Below are 13954 nucleotides of genomic sequence, written 5' to 3'. Positions count from 1 at the left end.
TCAAACGAGAATTACGGAGAACACTTTGCGGTAGTCTCTGCCATTGCTGAAATCCACGAGTGACGGTAACCGCTCACCTTCAGGTGGGCCATGTTATGCTCATCTGCCTACAGAAGCAATAAAAAAAGACCCGACGATGATTCATATCACCTCTCAAGATAGAAGTCGTTATCTAGGAGAAATGAAACTGTTTACGCTATAAATATTTAATAATAGTCGTCAAAGAACACTTTTGGTGAGCGAAAAACGACAAATACATTCTTAACACGCCTCAGAAACATTAGTTTATTATTTCGTGATCACAATTCAAATGTAGCAGGTAGCTGCTTAAATAAATGTAGTAAATGATTGAAAAGTTTCAAGTTAGATTTATGACTATGATGCAGTCTCCTTACTTCTTGGACTACAAAAGTTTCAGTGTCTGGAAGTTATATCACCTTCTGTTCAAATGCAATTTCCTATCAACTCTACCATATGCGCTTTTATTTTAAACCCACAAATTCTCATATTCAAATCCTCGTCATGAATCACTGAACCCAAATCGAACAAAATAATGTAAAGGGATTTAATTTGAAAGGATTTTAATAAGAGCAATGCCATCGAATGAGCTATGGTAACAATTTTAAAATCTTTTTGGTCCGATGTCTACTGAACACTCACAACATCAATTTCAGTAATGATTGTGATAGAATACTTGTTGTTGATAAAACCTTCGAATTTTATTTTCTATTTTATATATCTATTTTTATGGTAGGCAGCGGCTTGGCTCTGCCCCTGGCATTGCTGACGTCCATGAGAGACGGTGACCACTTACCATAAGGTGGGCCGTATGATCGTCTGCCTACAAAGGCAATAAAAAAAAATCTACATTTTATTGCCTGCTCAATTAGATGTTTGTGTATTTAATGGAATATGGCTAGCCTAGCTTCAAACACGAACTATTAATGAAGATAAACAGAATAAAAAAATACACTGCAAAAGATTATAATAATTTTGAGATGTGAGGCAAATGAAAGTTAGTATTATATTTTCCAAGAACGCTACAGAAGCTCTTTATTTTAAGTTCTACACAACAATCACTTATCGGAGCCTTTAAGATGTCAAAGCGCCGCAGAATCGTCCGGGACTTTTAATAAATCCTACAGAAGGTTATTAAATCAAGCAATCCGAGACATCGGGTGGGACCGGGATATTTTAATCCGTTCCCGGGTAGCGCTGCAGTTTTAATATAGGAAATGAAAGCTATCATTTTAGATATTATGAACGATAAATTTAGAATTTCAAATTTGTTTCAAAAATTATGGCTCTTTACTGGGTTGGAGTTCGGATTATAGTATTAAAATTGAGATGTATGTGAGAACCTCTTAATATTCTTGCTTTTATAAAATTAAATTCGGTCTTCATAGTCTTATCGACAAACGTATTGCTATCTTAGAATAGGTAAGATACAATCCTAATATGTCGCATGGCTTTTAGTGAATTTGAGTTTTATAAGATTCAGACCATTTTTCAAATTAACTAGATACAAAAATATTCATGAAAACTTTATAAAATTTTAATTATTACCAATAAGTTTACTACTAATTATGATAGTCCCTAATTCTGGATGTTCAATTAGATATAATACATCCACCCTTGGCCCCATTTTATGTAAACCCAATTTTCTTATCTACGACAATAAGTAACCGCCATTCACAAGTAAAAGAATCAACTGATAATATAAATTTCCCCTCGACGAGATTTACCTGCATTTATCTCTTCAACAGATACCGTCTTCATGGACCATTCGTTCTAGGGGCAACTGCAAATAGGAGTCTCAAGTACTTTAGGGAGCGAATTGGATACATCGACTGATAGATAAGGGCTTTAAAAAAACATTTGAGAAGTGGATTTATATGGTTATTTATATAGCTTAGCTAGAAAAGGGTGGTAATCGAAATAAACAACCTAGCTTTTATTAGGGGTTAAAGTATGAAATTGCCGATTTGCAATGAAAAAGTGAAAACTGAAAACTAATAGGAAGGTCATTTATGCCATTGCGATAGAACTTTGGTGATCTAGATTATACAAACTGTGCTGTGCATTTTGTACTGCCTCCTGGAAAGAAAACTTTTTATCACGTAGAAAATTGTCCAAATCGCGAAAAAAATGGTAGTCCGTTGGAGCAAGGTTCGACGAATAATGAGGGTGACGAATGGTTTCTAATCGCAGTTTCTGTAGAGTTAAAACGGCTTCTCGTGCTGTATGAGGTCTCGCGTTATCATGGAGCAATAATGGTGAAGATTGATTCATGAGTCGGGGCTGTTTCACTGCAAGTTTTGGTATCATTGTTCGGAGTTCGGCACAGTAGACATCTGCCGTTATGCCAAAATCGCACGGTGCGTTCATTAGCAGTCCCCTCTCCAAACGCAACATTGATATTGTTTCTCAGTGTTAGTTCCGCATCGGAACTCGTATTCGAAAATCACTCGAATTTTCGAAGTAGTCATCTTTCTTGTGTAAGCTAAATAAATAAAAACGAATAAAAGTCGATAATCGAATGTTGCACATTTTTTAAAAAGAAGAACCTCATAGGTACCATTTGAAAAAAGTTTCACTCAAAAATCTCAAACCATGAAGGTACTATGTCAATTCGATTTACTTATTACAATAAAACGGTAATTTCATACTTTAACCTTATTATTTAGCACAGACACTGAGATACTACGATAGTTACATAAGTAGTGCATCATTGTTTCCTTCATTATTTATAGGTATGTTGTTGTAAAATAGATGCGACATCAGGCACAGTCGTCGTCATTGACATGATGGAAAAGTAGAAAGCCACACAAACGATACAGAATATACCAGTGTGTAGGGGTGGTGGAGATGATTGACCGGTTGGCGACAGTATTATTTAGTGCTCGGCTTTGGAACGAGCAAGCTTTTACATTTCTGCGCTCTTTAATAATGAATCTTGAAGCAGTTAGTAATAAATTCAAGCGTTTAAAATCTAACTTAGATTAGAAAATCTAACTTAGATTTTAAATTACAACTTGACGCTTTGGTGCAGCAGCTCTCCCATCAGATGTAATAAATTTTTCTTATGAATTTATCTTAAATTTTATACACAAAACAAACTTGGTATAAATCCAACAATGGTTGAATAAGGAGAGTATCTGCAGCCGATCAATAGCGGCGCCCCACACAACAGCACAATTACTGGAGCACAATGCAACCCTACCTGCCACTCGGCGCTCGAACTCCAGACCATTCAATGGAATGTACACGAAGATTGTCTTGGTAAAGACTTTTTGTGTTGACTGATTGGTTGATTCTTTTTGATCTTGGAGTGCGTTCGAATGAACAGTGGAACCTCTCACCTGATTATTGACGTCCTAGTCGTAACACGCTTACGGTGTGGCTTCCACATAGGATCTACACCAGCCCAAAGTGATAAACTAGTAAGCACATCACCCCTTCCTCGTTAGGTTAGGATCCTACGCTCGGGCAGAAGGGCATGACGCGAGGAACCAATAACGACACACTCATCACGGACACCAGTGAAGCCAAAGGCGCGACCAACTCGCTAAATTTTCTAAAATTCTGGTCAATAACAGACTTATTTCAATCATGGGTTAACCAGTCGTGAATCAGGACTTCTTATATTTTCTTCTTCTACCTTAAGTCACTTAATGTTCAGTATAGATCTCTTCTTTGTATTCCCATGTCTTACGGTCTTGGCTATACACATCCAGTTCTTAGCCGTCCTTATATTGGTCAGTCCCTCGTTCCCGTTACAAGTGCTGATCTTACCAATATTACAAGTTTGTGTAGGTTACTACGACCTTATTTATTAAGGGAATTAGGACCTTATTTAGGAATAAATAATGGGTTCCTTTCGGAAGAGTAGGACATCCGTTAATACTATACAATTGGAATTTAGACCTCATCACACAAAGAGGGTGGTGCCATTTTGTCATGTCTATGGACTTGGCTAGCCACATAACATCACGTGGACCGTTCACCGTAATAGTTACATTGTTCTATAATCACAAAGTTAAAAAAGATACAACAAACATGCAAAGAATAGTGCCGACAACTTCGAAGCATAGATTTGAAAGCTATTACCTAAAATGTAGATAAAGTTACATTGAAAAAGTTCCATAACATATTTATTCTTAAGTGCGTTCGATCTGGACCAATAAGCAACAAGTCTATATAGGAAATTGCTGAAGTTGTACAGAACCCTCCATTCTCTACAGTAACAGAACCTAAAATAAGCAATATGCGAGAATCTCGTTAAATCAAATGAAACCCTAAACATCTCTATCGACCGTAACTGTGCGTAAACATGTAAATAAGCCGTGTAATACGTCAGCACACAAATCCTCGACATGTAAGCAAATAGACATTATTTATTTTGACGGCAGAAATTGTGAAAAACATTACACTGCTGACGCGTTCAGTGTCCCACAGGAAATGAGATCTCCCTCCTTCTTGTTAATATATTTGAAAGGTGGAGTTTAGAATTAAAGAAGATGTGGCATTCCACTGACTCTGGAACATTTGTTTGTTCGATACACAAGGCAACGGTGATAAGCTATCTCCATAAAGCAATAGTCTACACGTGCAGGAAACAATGTCCGGAATCACTTATACTACACGTGCTATTCTTGATATACTTTATATGCCCTTTATCGAGTCTGCTATTTGTAATCGATTCATGATTGAGTCGTCCGCCTATTTCTGCCGTGAAGCAGTAATGCGTTTCGGCTTGAAGGGCAGCCGTTGTAACTATAATAAATAAATAAATATTTACTAACAGTCACGCCACGTTAACTGGTCCCGTGATAAGTTCGTAAAGAACTTGTGTTACAGGTACCAGATAAAGGAAATAAATATAAGATTTTTGTTATACACATACACATATTTAATATACATCCATAACCCTGGAAAAGACATTTATATTTATCATACAAATATCTTCTCTTGGCGGGATTCGAACCCGCGACCCCCTTGTGTAGTGACCATGTCACTTACCACTACACCAGACGGCCAACTATACTGAGACCTTATAACACTTATCTCATGATCGGTGGCGGTATTTACATTTTGGATGTCTATGTGCTCCCGTAACCTCTTAACACCAGGTGGGCTGTAAGTTCGTCAGTCCACCTAAGCAAAAAAAAAAAATAAAAAAAAATGTGACCCCTGCGCATAGTTCGCAAGTTAATATACATATTTCGCCACATCGCCGCAGCTTCGCTACTGAACTACCCCAACGCATTTTACAGATCTGTGCGTTGAGCGGAAATTTGAGAAACGCGATGTCGACCCGTTTTATTAATTAAATGTTGTCATAATTACGGAAACACTCCGACCGGTCTCTGATAAAAACATACAACTATATTCAAAACACAGACGAACTCAGTAGGTACCGACATATCACAATTTAAAGTTGGTAAAATGTTTTAACACCATAAAATTATAAAGCATTAATGAACAAGTGCACAGTGGTGGTGGAACCAGCGGGTCTGTCGTCGCAGCCGGCCGCGGTGTGCGGATCGCGGCTTATTCGATAATTCTACATTAAAATGTTATTTTTGATATTAAAATAATCGTATTACATTCAGTGCGGTAGATACTTCGATTTCATTTTTGATGATCGCAGACGCTTATGCCAGTCACCGTAGCTTCTCATACGGTAAGTGCTTCTATTTGAGTTTCAATCGTTTCTTTTTTTATGTTTGAGGGATTACTATTGGCCCGGAAGCTTTTCCAGTTTTACCAGGGCAGGAGGGCGAGCAAAGGCTCAGCAAGGAGGGGTGGGATTTGCTAACAGCTACCCGGGGCCTCCAAAGGAGACCTAACAACTCAAGAGCAGCTGCTTTGCGAATGAATCTACTAACGGATCAGAATCACGACCCGCTGAGAAAATCCGGCGAGAAACTCAGCGGGCTGAAACACGGGTCAGGTTGCACGTCGAACTCTTTGTCGAGTTCGACGAGTACGGTTACCGGGGTCCCTACTCCTAGTGTTAGAGCTAAAGGTATCTAATGCAAAGGTTATTGGATCTGATGGTTCCGTAAGGACGTGTCTAGGGCGTCGACGGTGACCGGCTCCTGTGTGATTAGGATGTTTCAATCGTATGGATAGTGACAGCCGTCAGTTTTGCGACAGTATCAGGCCGAGCGTTGGGATTCATGCGGACTCACAATACGTCCTACAATCTACTCACTGCGTTTTGATGTAGGCATGTAATAGTTTTGCAGGTGGTATAACTATGTACAACCGAATATGATCATTACTGAGGAAACATTTAAATACTATAGTTGTTTGATAGAAAACACTGGTACTTGTATTTCGTTCTTATGGCCAAGAAAATAAAGCTCCCTTTTGTAGGTTACTAAAAGGAAAGTCGAAGTTGCATTGTAAACGAGCCGGTCTGTAGTGGATCAGTCAGCTGGCAAGCGATTCAAAGTCTCTTTATAGGGTTGAATCGATCGTTGTTTATTTATTTATATATTTTTATCACCGTCCCGCCTATTTTTGCCGCGAAACAGAAATGGGTTTCTGTGGAATCGTGGAACCGCTATTGAGACTTCGACCTCATGTGTCATGTCTCACGTTGTGATACTTACGGTTTTTCGTAAAGTATTAATATCAATAGGCCGTCGATGAAATCGTCTATGAAGCATGTTTCAAGAAATATTTCCTAAATAAAATGTATACCTATCTTTAGAGCTTTACATCGGCATAGTTGCATAATGGCATCCTATAAGACTCACTGGAGGAAATCTTAAAAATACAGCAATTCTGAACAGACAGTCGTTAAATTTAAACTAGAATTGAAGTGGCAACCCTAGCCGTCTAATCCGGGCTCTCGTTCAACTATTGAGCCGTTGGATTTTTGAACTGCCTCTAGGCCTACATATGACTCACACGAATACTATACATATACAGTTGCGTATGACTGCGAGGTCAATGCACTCTGTGTTATCTATATATTAATACTTGAAGCAAAAACTTTGTACCCCTTTTTACGAATATTGCGTGGACGGAGGAGTATGAAATTTCCCACTTATAGAGAATATAAAGAAGGAGTGTAGAATACTATTTTTTTTTTTAATAAATATTTAAATACCTACATTATATCGATAAACAAAACATAACACACTCTACGATGTATTTGACACACCCACGCATATAAAATATTATAATAATCTTTTGTTTGTCAATAGTGATCAAATAGTGGTCAATAGTGGTCAAATTGAGAATACATTAATATTGTTTTGTCTTTAATATTATTTGTATATACTGTAGCCTTAACGAAATCTGTGATTATAGAAGTAAAGGCTTTGACAATAGAACCATAATAATGTTCAAACTTATAACTTAAATTAATAAATATGGTCGAATTTCAACAGCTGGGCGACCACTAGCTATCGTCAAGAGACATACGATATGAGGATCCTCATCTTCGTAGCCTAGAGACATCACTACATAACATCTACCGTCTCAACAATTTATAAAGAGGCCAGAACACGCGGTACGATAGTAGCTACGCGTAGCCTACTAATATGCTCGATTAATGGTATATCAATGAAATTATTTAATGTCATAATAATATAGTCTTCTAGCATTAATCAATTATAATTAATCTACATCCTATTACAGGGCATATTGAAAGCCGTCATCAATCTGCTTATTTCTGCCGCGATGAGAATGTTTAAAGGATAGAGCAGACGCATTACGCATTTAAACTGTGCATCAACATGATAGTATGGGTTTCAATTTATATTAATTAGGTTTTTTTATTTTATTATTTATTTATTAGGCTCACAATACACATCACAAGCTAAAGATACATAAAAAACACAAGTAAAAAGAAACAAAATCGGGCTTGCAACATAAGTTATGTGCGCACGACAAAACAAGACAAATAGTGCTGAATTTGTACAACAACGTTCCTTACAATTAATTATACGACAAAACAACACGACAACGAAAACTAATCGAACTTAACTTATAATGTAAGGAAATAATTTTATTCACAATATTACTTACTGGTGGTAGGACCTCTTGTGAGTCCGCGAGGGTAGGTACCACCACCCTGCCTATTTCTGCCGTGAAGCAGTAAATGCGTTTCGGTTTGAAGGGTGGGGCAGCCGTTGTAACTATACTTGAGACCTTAGAACTTATATCTCAAGGTGGGTGGCACATTTACGTTGTGGATGTCTATGGGCTCCAGTATCCACTTAAGACCAGGTGGGCTGTGAGCTCGTCCACCCATCTAAGCAATAATTAAATATATATATATAAAATTAAACAATTACACTACTAACCTATTACTAACGTGGATGTTTAAGGCACAATCGTTATTTAAAAAAAATCTGTGTTGTTCACACGCGGTTGACGTACAAAAATAACTAAATCTAAATCCTTTACATGTATTTCATCCAATTTGCAACCATAGCGATGCAAAAAAATCTACTCAATTAAACTATAAGTTTAATTAATACGTGAAGCAAAAACTTTGTATCCCTTTTTACGAAAATTGCGCGGACGGAGGAGTATGACATTTTTCACACTTATACAGAATATAGAGGAGAAGTGCACAACGCTAATATTTTTTTTTAAATAATGCATAAAAGATACATTAAATCAATAAAGAAAACATTACACACACTACACGCCATGTATTTGACGCACACACGCATGCATACTATTTATTGTCAAATGTTTGTTCTGGCGTCTGTTGTCAAATTGTGAATAGATTAAATATTGTTTGTCTTTGTTAATCTTTTTTATAGTGTAGTCTTGGCGAAATTTGTGATTATAGAAGTATAAAATACAATCATAATTGTGTACAAACATACAATTCCAATTAATTATAGTCGAATTTCGACTACTGCAGGACCTCTAGTAAGTTTAATTATACCTAGAACGGATCTAGATACGAGTTAACCCTAAGTGCTTGTGATATCGTTTCTTTATGGACAAAATACATAAATATTTCTGTACAAATCATTAAAATCTCATTATCGTAAAACGATAACGTAAGCGATGTGTAGCTATTTACGAACTCGCCTTTTCGTCTTGACGTTACGAAATCGCTGAGAAAATTGCCTGAGACGTAACTTCTTACTACGGGAACTCGATCCCATTTATGTTTTTATACGAAACGGAACTAGTTTTAGTGATGCTTCACTAATTATTTCCGTAGTATCGCTAAGTATAAGCTTATAGGAAAAGCTCTGCTCCAGTCTCGGCAGAGTGTCTACTCCAGCGGAGTCCAACAGCTGCATTCAGGATTTTAGAGATATTGCCTCTCATCATTCGGTTCTACTTTGAGCTCCCCTGACCCTTTTAATTTTTCATAGAAAATTTTGAGCGGAACTATTCAGTTAAATTATTTAAGAACTCAAGCTATTTTAAAACGCCTGTTAAGTCGTCGTGACTTATGGGATAAGACGTCCGTCCGGTGCATTCGTGTTGAGCGATGCACCGGTGTTCGAACCCCAGGTGGGTACCAACTTTTCTAATGAAATACGTACTCAACAAATGGTCACGATTGACCTTCACGGTAAAGGAATAACATCGTGTAATAAAAATGAAACCCGCAAAATTATAATTTGCGTAATTACTGGTGGTAGGACCTCTTGGGAGTCCACACGGGTAGGTACCACCACTCTCCCTATTTCTGCCGTGAAGCAGTAATGCGTTTCGGTTTGAAGGGTGAGGCAGCCGCTGTAACTATACTTGAGACCTTAGAACTTATATCTCAAGATGGGTGGCGCATTTACGTTGCATCTATGGGCTCCAGTAACCACTTAACACCAAGTGGGCTGTAAGCTCGTCCACCCATCTAAGCAATAAAAAGGACGAATGTTTCACTAGTGAGTTTCCATAGTGAAACACAAAAACAACAGTAGGCGAACGTAATCACCAAGGCACCAGGACAAATAGGAACTTTATTCAAATCATTGTAGATTTATTTAAGGGAAATTACGACGAAGGGAACCTTTAATTTTTTTTGCTTTTGTTCTGATTCGACGGACTTGGGACGTTTCATTAATTTAGGAGTTATTAATTTTTAGAGTTTTCGTCGGCGCGGCCGGCGCGGCCGTTTATTTGTTTATTGTTTATTATTTCAAATGAAACCAACTGTGTACCGGCTTAGTCTACATATAGGTAGCTGATACACAATACTAGTCAAATTAAATCATTAACAAACACTACGTTGTTTAGGATGGAGGTATTATTTTTGGCCAGAAAATCTTTCAATGACATGTGGCAAACTCGAGGGCTCAGCCATGGATGAATATGTTCCTAACTTGTAAATAAGTAAATTAATCTTGTAAATCTCGTTAGCGCGATTCAGCTTTTGATGGATTTCTTCTATTATACGTAATAGTCGTGCACTGCAGCATGAATTACTGTAGTACTATAAATACTATACTGAGTGTTAGGAGACCGCTTCCGTAAATTAAGGCAAACGCTAGTACTAATGACACCTTTGATGATGGGACGGAACAAAATCGATCCAGATTTTAGTAGAGTAACGTAATTTTATGAAACTATTGTTTCATTTAACTGTACTAACATGATGGAGCGTAAATAATGCTAATAAAACGTATTAAAAATATGATTTGTTTTAATAAGGATCTATTTTTTTTCCGTCCCATCATCAAAGGTTTTAACTTACTTACCTGGTGACCTAGCACTGAACCACTGACTTTTGTAACACAGGTTTCCCTAGCATAAAAGTCAGGGAATATTGTTATTGTATACCTCATAAAAAAGCCATGTATATTATTATACTAGTGTTAAGAATTCTTGTTCGTGTTTGTATTTTAAGAGGCTTGAATAAAAAAATGAATAAATGAATTACAAACACTAAAAGGTGTCATTAGTACTATCGTCTGTCTTAGTTTTCGGAAGTGGTCTCCTAACATCCAGTATACATATTATTATATATGCATTACTATAAATAAATAACATTGCGTAAGTACAATAACAATGGTCATCATCTCAAGGGTCTTCAAAGTGAGCGTGTTATAGTTTCTCCACAATTTTATTCTCCATAACATTCAAGTTATAGGTATCATATACAAAAAGTAAATATTAAGAGCCCAGTTTTTGTTTGTTCGTGTTATCCATAAATAATATCCTTTACTGGGTCGTAATCCGATTAAGTTCAAACTACATACAGTAGGTATATCGCCACCTGTCACATCAGCAGTTTCAAGAAACGGCTATTTATTTATTTATTTATTGTTTATTGCTTGACTCACCTGGAGTTGTGTTTACTCGATCCCATATACATCTACAACGTAAAGGCCTCAATTTTTATGCGTTTTGGTTCGAAGGTTGGGGTAGCCGTTGTAACTATACTGAGACCTTAGAACTTATATCTCGAGGTGGGTGGCGCATTTACGTTGTAGATGTCTATGGGCTCCAGTAACCACTTAACACCAGGTGGGCTGTGAGTTCGTCCATCCATCTAAGCAATAAAAAAAAAATTACAGTACAATAACTTCCCACCCCACCCTTCAAACCGAAACGCATCACATTGTCATGTTTTACCGCAAAAATAGACAGGGTAGTGGTACCACAATCCGTTCGGACTCATAAGACGTCCTACCACCAGTAACTTAGCAAATTATATTTTTATGGGTTTGATTTTAATTGCATGATTTTTATTTCATAATAATAGGGGTTAAAGTATGAAATTGCCGTTTTATTGTAATAGGTACTTCGAATTGACATAGAACCTTCATGGTTTGAGATTTTTGAGTGAAACTTTTTTCAAATGGTAACTATGAGGTTTTTCTTTTAAAAAATGTGCAACATTCGATTATCGACTCTCAGTTTTTTTTATTCAACTTAGACAAGAAAGATGGATACTTCGAAAATTCGAGTGATTCTTGAATACGAGTTCCGAGGCGGAACTAACGCTGCAGAAACAGCTCGCAATATCAATGTTGCGTTTGGAGAGGGGACCGCTAATGAACGCACCGGGCGATTTTGGTTTAAACGCTTTCGTGATGGAAATTTTGATTTGAAGAACGAACCACACGGAAGAGACCGCCCACATTTGTGAATAACAATGAATTGAAAGAGATGGTGGACACCGATCCGAGCCAAACTACCTAGGAATTAGCGGCATGGCTTAACGTTACCTTACCAACAATATTGACTCATTTGCGTCAAATCAATAAAATTAAAAAACATGAAAAATGGGTGCTTTATGATTTGACTGATCTGCAGAAATAAATGCTTGTTGAAACTTGTGTTGCCTTGTTGAATTGATACAGTAATGAAGGAATATTGGATCGAATTGTGACATGTGATGAATTAAAGTGGATTCTTTATGATAACCGTAAGCGAAAAATGCAATGCCTGACCCCAGATCAATCGCCGCGGCAGTGTCCTAAAGCAAAGCTTACCAATAAAAAGGTAATGGTAACTGTTTGGTGGTCTCGGCATGGTGTTATTCACTATAGCTTTCTCCGATCAGGTCAAGCAATAACGGCAGATTTCTACTGTGCCGAACTCCGAACAATGATAACAAAACTTGCAGTGAAACAGCCCCGACTCATGAATCGATCTTCACCATTATTGCGCCATGATATCGCGAGACTTCATACAGCACGAGAAACACGTTTTAACTCTACAGGAACTGCAATTAGAAACTATTGCTCATCCTCCATATTCGCTAAGACCTTGCTCCAACGGACTACCATTTTTTTCGTGATTTAGACAATTTTCTACGTTTTCACACCAGAGTTCTATCGCAAAGGCATAAATGACCTTCCTATTAGATGGCAGCAATATATAGGTAATAATGGTAGATTTTTTGATTAAATAAATGTGTTCAATGAAAAAAAAAAAACGAATTAAAATTTTTCAGAACAAATCGGCAATTTTATACTTTAACTGCTATATTTTAATAATATTAATTTTATGAAAAGTAGCGATGTTAGTTTTAAGGCAACTAGCGCCACCTAGAACAACACGAGGTAAACTAAGGAAGTGCCACCTAGTGGGAACTCAGCTGTTTGTTTGAAGTCGTGCTTGTAGATGGCGTTGTTTACAAAAATGTTTGATAGAAGATTTTTAAACTTCCCAATTTTGTACTAAACATAACATCGATTCCCAAGCATGTCTAAGCATGTCTTATGAAAAAACCATTAATATAATTGAATATGCAATTTCGAAAAGGGTATATGTCGCATATTTTGTCAAATACGTTTTTTCTTATACATGTAGTTTTGAGGCATACCTACACCCATTTTATAATAATTCCAGTAATTTTCAATTGCTGATTAACACTAAAATACATCTCAAAAGTGAATATTTTAAATTTGACACTGCTTTAAAAAATATTCAGTTTTTTTCATTCCTGAACATTTTACATTTTCAGAGATGTGCCCTTTTCGAAATTGCATATTCAATTTTAGTTATATTTCGTTTTCATTGCTTTCGTGCACCCGAGCTTTTGACGAGAGCTTCGAATTTTCGAGAGAATGGTCAAAGTCGTATTGTAAGCTTGAATATTATAATTTTTAAATGTTTAATAATCCCAGACTAGCCCGGAACGTACGACTGGTTTTTGCTCGAAATCGCTAATACAATGATGCCCAGCGTTTCCGGCTAACAATACCTACGACCTTTGCCCTTCCAAATATGGTGTGTTGCAATGTGCCAATCGGTTGGTGCTAAAGTACTAATTAATTGACATTATAAAAGCTTAATGTATGTAAATAGAAGAGTAAAAAACAGTGAAAAAACAATTAATCAAAAAACCGTTCGAAACCGGATCTTGACTATATAATTTATTGTCTTTCTGCTAATTAATTCTAAGCAATAAACATTTTCTTTATAATCTTTGATAGATTTTAACTTTGAAAGTAATGCCATAATCGTAATTAATTAATTAAGATGAGGTTTCGTATAAATTATTCGA

General features: G+C 36.7%; 2 protein-coding genes across 2 annotated transcripts in view; one reads left to right on the top strand and one right to left on the bottom strand.

The window, feature by feature from the left end:
* Window positions 1–13954, bottom strand: part of LOC114241187 (uncharacterized) — a 476778-nt gene that overhangs the window by 71100 nt on the left and 391724 nt on the right. The window lies entirely within an intron of this gene.
* The window catches only part of LOC149503340 (uncharacterized), a 36495-nt gene that overhangs the window by 22152 nt on the left and 389 nt on the right, over window positions 1–13954 (top strand). The window lies entirely within an intron of this gene.

Source organism: Bombyx mandarina, chromosome 03, assembly GCF_030267445.1.
Source record: "Bombyx mandarina strain Sakado chromosome 03, ASM3026744v2".
NCBI classification, from domain to species: domain Eukaryota; kingdom Metazoa; phylum Arthropoda; class Insecta; order Lepidoptera; family Bombycidae; genus Bombyx; species Bombyx mandarina.
Note: the sequence above shows the minus strand (reverse complement) of the source record. Positions and strands in the feature narration are given on the sequence as shown.